At 41.7% G+C, this 12,504-nt stretch overlaps 1 protein-coding gene across 1 annotated transcript in view; it reads left to right on the top strand.

Moving 5' to 3' along the window:
* Nucleotides 1-3,100: 3,100 nt before the first annotated feature.
* The window catches only part of SCML2 (Scm polycomb group protein like 2), a 72,048-nt gene continuing 62,644 nt past the window's right edge, over nt 3,101-12,504 (top strand). The window contains exon 1 of the mRNA XM_056499393.1: nt 3,101-3,187. The gene's annotated coding sequence lies outside the window, so the exon portion shown is untranslated. The remainder of the gene's footprint in view (nt 3,188-12,504) is intronic.

The raw sequence follows: 12,504 nt of genomic DNA, 5'->3' as shown, positions 1-12,504 counted from the left end.
GATTTGACATCTTTTGCTCTTGACAAAGCTGTGTTGGCTGTTACTTGTTGTGTTACAACTGCTTAAAGATAGCTTGTTTACTTGCTCCAGTATCTTTTCTGTGTACTCAGGTCAAACAGATTCGTACACAAACAGATTCTTTCTTTTTCAATAATACAGTTTCTCCCCTTCTATCCTGTAATATTCCTTCACTGTATATCATCAATGATAACCATTAGTATTCATCATCCAGTCCTTTAAATTCTGGTGATGGAAAAGCAGCAAATTGTGTTTGAATAATTTTTCACTTGGTCCTTTGATTGTCAAATCTGTAATCTGTTATCAATAATGCCTGACATATACATATATATATATATATATATATATATATATATATAAATAAAAATTAGATACAAAAATATTAAAAAGCTTGACTTTCTTGGTGTTGTCTATTAAAAACTCATCAGTTCTGCTTGATACTAATTTGCTTGATTCTTTTCCATGTCTGGCAACCTACTTAAAATTATTTCATGTTACCCCAAATATCCCTTGCTAGTTGTGTCTCATTTTCTGATGCCTTTTCTTACTTTGTCCCTGCATGATCAGGCTACACTTTTGTAGCTCCTCTAAGTAACTTGACCCAACTTCTCTGGATGCTTCATTCCTGTCTGAGGCTCAGGAGGAACTTGTCAGCCAGGTTGATCTTTTACTCTACCTGTTGTATTTTCTGCATGGATAGTTCATTTACTTGTACTCTTAGTGTTGTTCTTTGGGGAAGTGACAGTTCTTAAACTTTTTTTTTTTTTTTGTATGCATCAATGTCCCAGAACATCACATTGACCACTTCTAGAGTTCATGGGAACCTACCTCCATAAAATGAATTTTTTTGTTGTTGCTTTTTTCTGATACCACAGAATCTCCCTGCAAAAAACTGTGAAGCCATACATTTATATATGTATCCATATCCAGATATATGTATACATACATACTTATATATACACATGCAGACACATATAGACACATGTGACTATCTCTCTCTATGTGAAGAACACTGAGAATTTAAAATAATGCCTAGTTTTTCTGACCCAAATATTTCAGTTCAATACCAACAAAAGAAAATTAAAGATGATGGGTGAGTCACCAGAAAACATGCTCATCATTCTACCAGAAAATAGAAGCAGTCAGGATTTCTTCTTCCTTTTCTAATAATCCTGCATTGAATTTTTTAATTTTTTACATTGGCTATAGCTTGTAGGTGAAGGACACATACGAAGGCATTATAGATCCATTTGACTCCTGGATTAGAAGAGGGTGCTAATAGTTTTCTTCTATTCCACTCTTTTTACTGGTGATGTATCTTGTAAACATTTATTCTTATGACTATTGTTTATTCTGCTTCATCACATCAGGGGTCTAAGAAGAAGGATTATTGTTGGCTGGGCTTCCTGATTTGAATCTTCAGGGAAAATTATGAGCAGGTTTAGGACCGCACCAGTTCATGTTTGACGGCTCTGCAACAACAGCTGTAGAAACCGAGACACGGTGTCCCACTGGCTCTCAGGGAACAGATTCCTCAGATGTTGTATCTAGCACTGGCTTGGGTTTAAAGAATAGCTTTAAAACATGTTTTCATTTCCTTTGTGTCTCAAAGGGACTTATCCTGTGACACCTGGTGTGTTTTTATATCCATCATTACAATGAACATAATCTCTTATTTTCCTGCAAAAGTTCAATATTACAGAAAGGAGAAAATATTTCAAATTAAAAGCAGCATTCATCTGCATTGGTGATGAGCTTAACAAACTTTACTATAAAAGCTTTCTGTAAGCATGTTTCAGTATTTCTTTCTCTTCCTCTTGTGTATTTTAATGACTTGGATTAGCATATTTTTACTTGTTTCTTTTATGTTGTCTAAATATTAAACATTTATAATTATGTCGAGGACTCATTTTCCTTGTTTCTAAAGAGCCATTTACTGCTTATGAGAGTGCTTAAAATAAATTGTTAGCAGTAACTTGCAGTATATGCAGGATACTAAAGTGGGCTGTATGAATTTCACTGTCATACAGAAGTGCGTGTGGGGGGGTGAGTGGATATTTGGGGTTTCTTTTCTGTGGTTTGGGATTTTTTTCATTAAAAGAACTCAGAATCTCACCCTCATGACCTCAGCATAATTTCGCATCTAAAATTTCATATCTAAAATTTCACTTGCAAGTGATGTTAAACAGTGAAGACGAAAATTGGGCACAAACTCCTCTGAATGCTGGTAGCATTTAAAGTATGATTTTTTTACCAGTTATGTTTATGCCCACACGCCGCTTGGGGTCTGAATTAAAACACCCAAAGCTTATAAAATCGGAATGCATCCTCCCAAAAAGCCAAGGAAGAGTTTTTCCTATTATACAGTACTTATAAGCGTGGATTAATAATTGTGTAATATAAAATAATGGTGTGGTATTTCCCAACCGATCACACCGTGCATTATCACCCGTTATAAGCGGTTATATATAATGATAGGCAATTACCGTGATCACAAAGCCGGGCACTGCTCACCACGTGTACACCGGCGGTGCCGGTGCCGGCGCCGGCTGCCTCAGGGCTCCCTCACAGCTCCCGGCAGTCGATGCCTCACGCCCTTTCCAGGCGCTCACTGCCCACACCGAAGTCTGCTACAAAAACACCTGCCAAGGGCTCATTTTGCCCCCTCACAAAGCGCTCCCGCTCCCCGGGCGAAGCAGCCCCCGCCAACCCAGACCCTCCGTCCCTCCCGCCGCAGGTCTGGTTACAGCGCGGGGATGCCGGCGGGGCGCGGGGGGACGGCGTCCGTGAGGGGATGCCGGCGGGGAGCGGGGATGGCGGAGGGTGCGGGGATGGCGGCCGTGAGGGGATGCCGGCGGGGCGCGGGGATGGCGGAGGGTGCGGGGATGGCGGCCGTGAGGGGATGCAGGCGAGGTGCGGGGATGGAGGAGGGTGCGGGGATGGCGGCCGTGAGGGCATGCCGGTATCTCGGGATGCCCGCGGGTCGCGCAGCCCCGAGCGGTGCCGCCCCCGCCGCGGCGGGCGGAAGGGGGACGGCGGGGGGGAGGCCCCGCGCCCCCAGTGCCGCTGCCGGGCATGCGCCGTGCCCCCGGAACATGGCGGCGGCGTGAGGCGGGCGGCGGCAGCAGCAGCTTGACAGGACGCTGCGGACCCGCGTCCCGCCCGCCCGGTGAGTGGCGGCGGCGTTTCCAGCTCCCCGCTATGGCAGGCAGGGCGAGGGAGGAACGGAGAGGGAAAGGGAGGCGAGGCGGAGGTCGTGCCCCCTCCTAGGGCTCGCACCGCAACCTCCGCCCGCCGTGGGCGCCGGGCGCCGCGGTCCTGGCTTCCCCTCCTCAGCAACACCACTGCGCTGGGGGCGGCACCGGGTCTGGCCGGGGCTGCCCCACGCTCCAGCGCCGCTCCCCGGTCTCTTGGCGCTGGCCGCTCCCCTCCTCTGCGGGCTGAGCTCCCAGCGCGGCGGGTCCCGCCGACTCCGCCCGCGGGGACCCGCGGGTGGCCGGGTACGAGCGCAGCTGCGCGGGTGAGAGGAGCGGGGCGGCTCTGTCTCCCGGCGCTAACCGCCTGCCTCTCTCTGTCCGGGGGTGGCCGCGACACCCGGACAGCCGGAGCTCCGGTGAGTAAGGGCGGCACGGGAGGTCCCTGAGCCGCCGGTGCATCCGGGACGAATGGCGAGGCCGGCGGCGTTTGACAGGAGCGCGGGCAGGACACGCCTCCCCTCGCCGGGGCGGCCCCGCTGCCTCCCCCGCGGCGGCGGCGGTGGCTGCCCGCTCTCCCGGCCGGGGCTGCGCCTGATCGTCCGTGCCCGGCGACCGCCGGGGCTGCGAGGTGCTGGGGAGCGGGCGTCGACCAGAACAGCCGGATGCGTGTTAAAAATCACTGAATTCGGAGCGCTCGCTTGTGTTGGGTAAGGGTTTGGGGGTGCCGCTTGAACCCAGCGCGGTGCCAGACGTGGCCTGTTGTGGGGCACTTGTCGGGTTGCGATTGTCGGGTTGCGATACACGGCGGCACTGTTCTCGTTTTCTTTACAGTTAAATTGCGTATGTGGCATGTATTGATTGTCGACATAAAGGGGGTATCTTGCACGGGGAGTCATAATTTTGGATGGTCCAAAGAAAATAGTTTAAGTAATGTAAAGTTCCGTTGCTGTGTTGTGCATCATTGTTGTCTTTAGCTGCTAGACTAATCTGTAAATTATAGGCACATTGCAGTGCTATAGTATGTATCAATATTCAAGTTAGATTTTGTACTCAATTATTCTTTAGGAGTGAAGGCATGCTTTAAGTATTAATACAATTTAAAGTTGAAGTCTTTCCCTACAGTTATTTGCGGTTTCTTACTGATGAGTTAGACTGTAAGAGACAGCAGAAAATAATTCTAAGACCTAAAAGGTTTAATGAAAATGAGAAATAGTGATATTTTAGTGAGTTCTGGTAATGTAAACTTTGCTTGTGTCTCATCCATATCCTAACTAAAGTAGACAAGGCGATTAAAACTTAAAAAGCATAGACTCTGTAGATATGACAGTAGGTTTTCAGAGCATGCTGTGTCTGACTTGTAAACAGCTCTTCAAGTTTGACTGGTTATGAATTTTTTATAATACAAAGTAACAGTCTTAAACCTTTGAATTTTAAAATCATTCCTACATTACCTTACTCTTTGGAAGTGGCAGAGCAAAGCAATTGGTGAGGCAGTCGTGCAGGGTTGGTAACAGCTGCAGCACTGGTGCAGTTGGGAACAGTATTGCAGGAAGGTGTTTGCTGCATTACACTTGGGTTTTGGGCTGTCACATTAACGTTATGGAGTAAATATGGGAGTGAATACATTGCCCTGTACCACTCTCCACGGACACCATCAAGTGCTGCTCAGGCTACAGCAACCTGCAGCCCACAGGAGTGGTTGCACTTAGAGTGCATCCGCAGAAATTCCTTGTACAGCCAGGCTGTACAAGGGGGATTTTCTCACTTAGGGTACCATAAAATGTTACTTGAACTGATGTAAAGAAGAAGTGCATTGGAGACACTTCTGTAAGTATTTTATTTATGGGAAGTTGCACAGTAATGCAAGTGGGAGGCTGCAGGAAACAGTGTATGGTGAAACTGAGGTGGAGACCGGGAAGTGTTTATATGGCTTTTAACTTTAACATGGTCTGATCTTAAATATGAAAATAGAGTTTACTAATTTTGTTTGAAACTCAAATGTTGGTGCTGTCTTTTTCTATTTGGTGTAAATAGGTAGCAATATTTGTGTGATATCTTTCTAGTTGCTTGATATTTTATATTTTTATGGTAATGTTCTGATTCAGTAAAAACAGATGTTAGCTTTTCATGATGTGGTACGGTGAAAGTATAAACTACTCTCACAACAATTTGAGGCCATGTAGATATGAGAATATAACACAGGTAGATTGTTCTTAGCATTCAGACATGTAAAAGTCTTGATGTAGGAATTTTAGGAAACGAGCAATGGTAGTACTTTAAAATATTTTTCTTTTGACTTTGTGTGTTCCTGTGTGTTCCTGTTCCTTTTCCCCCCCTTTGCTGTGGCTACTGTTGCTGCTGTTGCTGTGACCAGATACTGCTCTTAAGGCAGAGGCATTGTTTTCTGGAGTATCTGCTTGAGTTTAAAAGAGGTATTTGCTAGTGTGAAATTTGTAATACTGAGAAAGTATTGATTCCATTACCTGTCTAAAATTTGTGCTAAGATTTATTGAGAGAATGTGAAGAAACTCAAAGCAGACATAGATAGCTGCTTCTGCCTGTTGTACATAGGTGACTGTTTTTGTTTTCTTGATATTCCAGTGGGATCATGGAGTCCTGTTTACTCTCTTTACCGAGTGAATGTATGGGGACAAATGAAGTCCTCAGCAGTTATCCACTGCTACTAAATAGTGTCACTAACAGGAAATGACATTTGTCATTAACTGTTCAGGACACTGCAGATGGCTTTCTTATTTGACTGGATACAGCTACGTCAAACAAGAGCAAGTGAAATACATAATTATTCTTTTCATGTTTTAAGGAAATCTTTAGAAATATCATTTGACAGTCTATTGTGATATTTTTAAAGTGTAAATGTAGAACAAATTACAGGTAGGGACCAAGACACTCCTTCGAGGAAACTGGACAAGGAAGGTTGTTAACCAACTTTGTGAGCTCCACATCTGCAGGGCATTTAAAGTTCTGTTCATTCCCATTTGAAAGAAATAGCCTTAGGCACTCAACCTTAGTGCTGATTGTTTCTGTCAGAGATTAAAATCTTAAATGTAAAGGACTATACTGTTTGTATTCTTTAAAGTGTAAGATATACAATATAAATTGCCCAGAGATTTTTCTAGCATGTGGGAAGGGCCAGAAAAGCCCATATAAAATTGTCAAGGCGTAATAGAGCAGTAGGTAAATAAGAAGCAATGGAAATGCTAAATTTAAAGTTCCAGAATATTTGTTAACATTATAATAATTTGATGAATAATTCTTTTTTACTGTGATTTGTGCTTTTGGTATGTAAGGGTGCTTTTCCTAGAAGATTTTTACATCTTCTTTGGAGATTTCTCATGAGGTCTGGTTGCTCTATAATTAAGTGTTAGGAAGCTTCAATATTAGTTATATGCAGTTAAGTTTATTTTTGCATTGTAAAGATGACTGATAATGTGTGTGTGAGCAGCTTTCCTTACGATGTCTAAATGGAGAGGCAGTTAATTTGTTTGAGGTAAAGTCGCTGAAAAGTGAGGCAGTTAAGTGAACCGTAGGGTTTTTTTAAGAGCATGTTTCTGTGTAAATACTATTTTTGTGCCTTCATGCACCTGCTGGCTGACTTGACATGTGAGGGCAGTGAGGGCTGAGGGTGTGTGCCCAGCTCCTGCTGCAGTTCTGGCCCCGGAGCAGCAATGCTGCCTTACTCCTTGCAGCAGCAGGAGATGGTTTGGTGAGTCACCTGCTCCATCTAGATGTGTTTCTGTAAACTCACCACATTGCCTAAAACTCATATTCTGTATCTGTGATCTCTTCAAGTAGATTACCCTCTTTTGGGAGGGAAGGGTAGCTTCAGGTACCTGAGCCAACAGTGAGCAGGCTCCCCTTTTATCTGTGGCAGATCTTTACACAAAGAGTAACTGGTGCATAAATGGTGCTGATGACTATCAGAGGTACTTTTATCTCATCCTTTTTCATCTTTTTGCTTGGTCAAAAAGGGTGTAGGTTTGGAGGAAAGTAAGGAGCTGCCTCATAACCATTCAGAAAACAGCAGCTGTCTCTATCAGCCAAGTTATCACTTATTTGGGCTTGCTCTGATAGTTTCTTTTATATATAATGGACATTTGGCATAAGCACACAGAACTAAACCATTTTTAGTAGAGGGGTTATAATGTGTTACACCCTTAACACTGTATGTCTGCAGGGATATCTGTGTAGGTGTCCTTAGCAACTCTCCGCTGAGATCCCTGTCAGAAGAAGCAACAGCTTTCATTTCTATGTCTTTCGGATAGGACCAAAAATTCATTACTTTCTTATCTTGGATCTAAATGAAGTATAGATTTCTTCTTTGTGATATTAAGTTCCATGTCTCTTTTATTTCAGCAGTCTTGTTTCAAGACTGGTTCTGAACTCTCATTAAGGCAGCTGCTTTATGGGTAGTTGTTGATCAGTTTGGATTCAAGCTGATGCAGTACGGTTGTGTGCTAATTGTGGTTCTTATGTGTGCTCTCTTCCTGCTTTTCTGAATTACTTGCAGAGCCTAATATCAAAGTCTTTCTGAAATACTACACCTTTAGCAGAATTTTAGTGTTCTTCCATGTGTTTTAGCAGGGTGATAGCCTTCCTGCTTCACAGGTAAGATACTGTCTAGATATCTTATGTCCAAACTAATCCTAAGGTACATTTTCTTTTTTTCAGCTTTAGAGGAGTAATGCTGTATCCAGTTTAAGCATGAGCAGTGTTTTGGACTGATTACTTTTTTTATTTTAACCCATAAGTGGTTTATAGTCTTCCTCTTTGTATTTTGTCATTTAAACCCAAGTAAAACATTATATAAAGGTAGATGTTCTGTTTGGATAATTTCATTCTAGGCCTTCAGCTTCACTAATCAGGTCAAATTCTATTTAAGACACCAAGGGAATTCCGTCATTTTCATTTCCATCAATTTTCATAAAAGGGATGAACTTCTTTGATGGAAATCTAAGTCAGTTGTCTTCTCAAGGTAATACGAGACTCCTTTTAGTGTAGGGCAAAGACGAGGTTGAGCCTTTCATCCTCTACCATACATTAGTTCAGGGAGCAGCTGAAGTTTATAAAACCTGTAAGAGAGTAGCACCATTTTAATGAGGTGCATACCTAAAATGAAGCATGTACCATTATTTATGTACTGTGTGGAATCTATCAGAGATTAATGCAGGCAGGTTCACTGGAAGGAGTGCAGTTCTTGGGGCACTTTTAAAAGCCCACTTTAAAAGGACAGTTTGTAAAACTGAGTCTTGTGCATGGAGGAATGTGAAAGGGTATCAGAGTTGCTAAAGTTGGTGGAACTCTTTATTGTCATTAATGTCTGTCAGGGGCTCAGAGATTAAAAGGCTGCTGCATGTTTGAGGGCACTTCCCCTACCAAGTCTCTTGTATGTGTACCTTGCAGTGGTGGGCTGTAAAGAGGCAGACAGTGTTTTTTTGGGAAAGTTAGGTAATATGAACTGGTTTTAATCCCAAAATAAGCAGTGTTATGGTTAGATGGAAAGCTTTGGATATGGTATTTAATTATTTTTCAGCTTGTTTAGGAAAATACTACCTGCTCAAGGATGTGAACACTGAGTGGAGGAAAGAGGGGAGATTACCTTCAGAAAGGAGATCTCCAGGAACAGCAGAAAGGGAGATACTCTGCCTCTGTCCCGAACCAGAGCCACATACAACCAGTGACAGATGGTCACTGTCACACTGAGAAAGAGGTGGAGGAGATTGCCCTGTTATGGCTTGCTTCTGTATTGGATTTTTAATATAATTGGAAAGTTGTCACAGAAAGTGGTAAGAAAGATACAGATGTGCTGCAAATTTTCCTGATGCTTTGAGTCTTTAGTCTTCTTCCATTTTTGAAGAGTGAAGCAAGTAGTACAGCGGAGTATTTGCAGCTGTCTCGTCCTTTGAGCATTTGTGAGTTGTTATGTCTTTTATGACCTGTTAGTGCTTTGTTAGCTGCAGAAATGTCTAGCAGCACTGAATGGTCCTTTCGAATGGCGCTTGGCGTGATTCTTGGAGTTGTTCTGTCCAGAGACAGGAGCTGGACCTTGATGATCCCCAACTCATGATATTCTGTGATTCAGTGATAGTGTTTGTCCAAATAGATGGACAAATATTTTTGGTGGTATTTGCACAAAGATCCCTTGTGTAAGGGGACTTTTTGAGCTGGGGAAATAGCCCAGCTATCAGCACCAGCAACAGGTGAGTCCAGTGTGTGTGCCTGGAAACTGCAAGCAGCTCTCTGGTGTATTTTTCCTGCAGAAACATTGTCTCGACAGGGACAGGAAATTGCTTAAGGGTGTTTAGTTCAGGTTAGTTCAGGTTGGCTTAGTTTTGTTCCCGGAATGGACAGCAGTATGTGGGATCTGTGTAGTTATTCCATTATATAAGCCAGGCTACATCATGGAGTATTGCAGCAGCAGAAATGAGTTGAGGCAAATTGTGTCTTTGTTAATATGCAGTGGCAGGGAGTCCCAGTCATCGTTATGTTGTTTGGATTCTTAAGTGGGAGAGAGAAACAGGTATTTTATGCACTGAAAAAGGATGGTAGTAGAAGTATGTTGCTGCTGGTGTTGAGTACAAGCGAGGGGAGACAAACATGCTGTTCTGAAACCAGGTAACTTCATCTGGGGTGCTGACAGCAGTCAGATCCTGTGCAGAAATGTCCCAGGGTAGTTCTCTGTGCCTTCAATGGAAAAAATAAATTGTGTATGCTATTTGACTTCTGTAGATTTCTTCATCAGACTAAAAGTGTGTTTCTCTGGATACTCTGTTGAGAATAAAAAATCTGGACCTCAGGGGTGAATTTGCAGACTATGCACTGTGTGGATAGAGCTTTGTTGGATCATATCTGAACCAAGCTTTTACAGTCCTTTTCCAGTGTGAAGGCTGTGTAGAAGACAGGAAGCCAAAGTTGCCTCAAAGGGTGAAGAATCCCCTTTGAGCCGTTGGACCTCTGTTTGTCTTTTCCTCCCTTGTTCCTTCTTCATTACACACTCTGACTGCTGCTGGTGTTGTATAGGGTTCTTTAGCATCTGGGCATCTCTTGCCATGTTTACAACAGCAATTTATTTTCTCCCTTACCTGCTATGTTTGCACTGTGCTAAAAGTAAGCTCAGTACCTTGTAGAACCAATAGTTCTGTGAGACCTCTCTTCTTTGTTAAGGGAGGCTGAGCTGAAGACAGGGGAGATGTATCTGAGTGTAGAGACAATTTGATGCAGGTATGTGCTTAGTGCTAATTGTGCAGGTATTTTTCTTTTTTTTTTGCATAATTTAGTTAACTTTATAAAAAAAAAAAAAAGAAGTTAGGTATTTGGACAAAGCCAGGTTGAATAATGATGATGAATGTTTTCAGGAAGAGTACTCCAGGCTTGAAGGGGGAAGTGGAAAACAGCACAGAGGTTTTAGTGTGCTGAATTCACCAAAATGTTTAAATAAATTGTCAAAATCTTGTGCTACTGTAAATACATACTAGTCAACTACTAAAACTGGCAGTTTTGTTTAAGATAGAAACGTAAGCTATATTTTTAAAATTTATTTTAATATAGCATTAAAATCCTCTTTCATGTGGGAAGATTGGCATTTTAAGAATATTTAAAGCTGTTGATGGCCAGTCAGCTTTGCTGAACTGCTGACTTCACACATACCATTTCCTTTTTCAGGTTTTTACAACCCCACATCTACTGACTTTTAAAGCAGGATGGGGAGGGAGGGAGGGAAGGAGGAGAAAGGCTTTTTCATTTTTTGTTGGTAGCCATAGAGCAGCTCTAAACTGCAATTTTAAAAATTACTGTCAATTTAGTAAATGTTAAATCTGCATGACATTAATTGTTTCTTTTGTGCATTAATACAAGATATGCTGTTTAATTTGGAGACCTTACTTCTCTGATGTTCTAATGTATAAGTATTATTTCTTGTTTCAGGATTTTTTGAGACAAATCTTTGGCCTAGACCTTGTTAGTGTTTCTTTTTAAAATATACAAAGCCTTATTCTACTGAATAACACACTTAATAGGGTTTGAGAGTTTAGAGAGAGTTTCACATTCTTGAAATGTATGTCTTACTGTAATTACAGTTGATCATATTCTAAAGCAGGTCGTAAACTTACCTGGAGAGAGAGCAGAACATTTACAGGCAATATTTTACTGCTGACAGCTTAAAAGTTTGTTTATGCTAATCACTTCATAAATAGTGAGCAGTACACCACTGGTGACTTACTGAGCTGTTTTGCAAGTGCTGAAAATTCCTGCTTGATGTTAAAGCAAATGACATTACAAAAATATATTTGTAAAGCACTAAGTACCCACTTGCTTTCTTTAACAACTTAAGAAATACTCAAGCTTAGTTGTTGTAATGATATAGATGGCTAGTTAACATATGCTTGTTTGAAAGTCTGTAAATTTGATTAAAGTCTATCTGTCCTAACTTTGCTTTTAGTGACTAGAGGAGATGTTCAGATATATCAGTTTATTAAAAGTTCAGCTGTGTGAAAATGTGAAAGTTTAATTTCCTTTCCCTGAAAGAACTTAACTTTTTTTGTTTTTTTTTTTAATACAAAAAATGAGAACTAAAAGGGATTCCAACTCAAATCAAATTTCTTGTCAGAACACCGACTGATTATGTATTTGTGTGTATAAATGAAAGAATACCTGATTTTTAATGTTTTGGTTTAAGGTCATATATATGTGTAATGCTGAGTTTATAAATACAAAGCTTTTGTTACATTTTCTGAAGTTCTGATACATTCCTGTAATTTTTCTTCCTTTAGCCTTTGAAATCTTACTTTTCCATAATGATGCCACAGTATGCACTGAGAGGTAAACTGCCTATCTCTATTACAGAAATAAGGAATTATGCTGTTGAGTTATCAAGTGTACTAGACGAGTCTCTATTCTGGGTAGTTTGCTGGAATTTTTTTTTAAGTATTGCAAATTGTATTTAATAAAATACTGTATATTATTTTAAAACTCCTTGTAAGTTTTACTCTCCTTGTTTGCCTCTTTTCAGTCCCTTAAAGACTTTAAAAATTGTATGAAGTAGGGTTTTATTTAAGAGACAACAGATAAATAGATGATTATGTTTAAGGAAAAGGTGTTTCAGATTCATGAAGGATAGCTTTGAAGTAGTGCAGTTAGGTCACACTTGTTTGGGAAGCGGCCGGTGCCTGTAGGTACATGTTCCCCATGTGTGGAGTCTGGAGTGAGGACTATGGCTGCTGGACTGTGTGTCTGTGGAGGAGGCTGCACAGGTCCTTTCCTTGAAGGGCTCTGG

Source organism: Oenanthe melanoleuca, chromosome 1 (assembly GCF_029582105.1).
Source record: "Oenanthe melanoleuca isolate GR-GAL-2019-014 chromosome 1, OMel1.0, whole genome shotgun sequence".
Taxonomy (NCBI): Eukaryota; Metazoa; Chordata; class Aves; order Passeriformes; family Muscicapidae; genus Oenanthe; species Oenanthe melanoleuca.
This window is presented reverse-complemented; position numbering and strand designations above follow the sequence as displayed.